Raw genomic sequence first — 1,700 nt, forward strand, 5'->3', positions numbered from 1 at the left:
GTAGACAGTTAAGCGGTTCTTGTCTTCAGTATTTGTAGCTTAAACCACCGTTTCCAATGACTATTAATCAGTGATGTAGATTTGATATAGTTTCAGCTACCAGTAAGCTACCAAATATGTTACTCAGAGTCAATGCATTGACTCACGACCATCATGTAGAATGCGCATGACTCCTTGCGGGTAGGCTAATCATGCATCCATGGAAACAGAATGGAGCTAGCTAACACTGACCTGAGCTCTACGCTGATATTCCACGTGAAAATGTCCTTTAATAGAGTGGTTTCAGAACAATACCTTATGATTAACCTAGCAAAATACAATAGACAACTGCATAGGAGGTTCTTCACAAAAATAAAAATACTTCTTATCTAAAGAGGCGGTGGAGATTTAAATCAAGGGAGATAACTCATCAATATGATTTGGCATTGGCAAGTTCCGGGAAAATTCAAAATGGACTATATCACTTCAAGCTTAACTATCTGTATGGTAGAATCACAAGTGTGTACGGTAGCTACGACCAAGAACATTATGGCTATTTCGGTTTATTTTCATTTCTCTTTGATGCTTTATTTATAAATGTTTATCAAAGTAGGTCAGTCTTTCATTTTCAATCAATCACATTTTAGTCTTGTGTTTTATTTGATAATCATGGTTTGATATCGCACCCCAGTTTGTCGGCACCATTGAAGATACATAGAGAAGATCTAAATATATTGATAACATCTTCAATTAATTACTCTTAAATTGATATACTTTAGCTAATCACGTGAGCTCAGTTGATAAAACGCCGAATTTTTTCGGGCAGAAATACTCTTAGCGATAATGAAACGGACATGACGTCTTGCTCGTGCAACATCCGGCCATTAATTGGTTAAATGGAACCGTCTGGAATTACCTCATGTTTCAAATTCCTGATAATGTCTACGAGATGAGATTACGTTACTGTTGTTTCTAGATGATTACTCGCCTAACATGTGAGCCGGGCATAGATTAAACTAGGCAAACATCTACTTAGACAAAACCACAGGGCATTTTTCGCCTCGTTTCATTCCGCAATCACAAAAGCTGCGTGTTTACGTCGTCCAGTCAAAATAAATCGACTGGCATGAAATCTGAATCCAATTTTTACTTTCTCATATTTACTGAGAAAACAAACCAATTTGCTGGCACTATAACTGGCTTTTGATAATTGAATTGATACTAGTTTAGAGTTTCCGACCTTAATCTTGGGTTTTCCCTTATATCCTTGCCCTTGACACTTAATCACCGCTCTCAGCTTTCTGAGACGCCGTTCCTATGACCAGTTCTGCTAATTGTATTGATAAAAGAAAATCTGTTTTAACCTCTTGGTCACCGTACTAATGTCCACACCCAGCAGAATGATCTGTGTATTGACACACCTAAAGCAGTTGGACAAATATCATTTAGACCCAGAACAATGGTCGTGGTTTCTCATTAAAGATTTTAAAGATATCAAAATATCACCATTTCTTGACATGAAATAGAATAATGAATTCTTAACTGTAAACGACTCGAAATTGACACGTTCAATTGAAAAATAAATATGGTTTTATTTGATTCTAAATGGCTGGAGGAGAAGACGATTCAGGAAGATCTTGATGACACTTTCGCTTCCTGCTTTTTCTAAATATGACCTCTTAATTGATATGTGTTGCCTGTTTCTTTGTTATTTGCCTGTA

Source organism: Lottia gigantea, assembly GCF_000327385.1.
Source record: "Lottia gigantea unplaced genomic scaffold LOTGIsca_66, whole genome shotgun sequence".
NCBI classification, from domain to species: domain Eukaryota; kingdom Metazoa; phylum Mollusca; class Gastropoda; family Lottiidae; genus Lottia; species Lottia gigantea.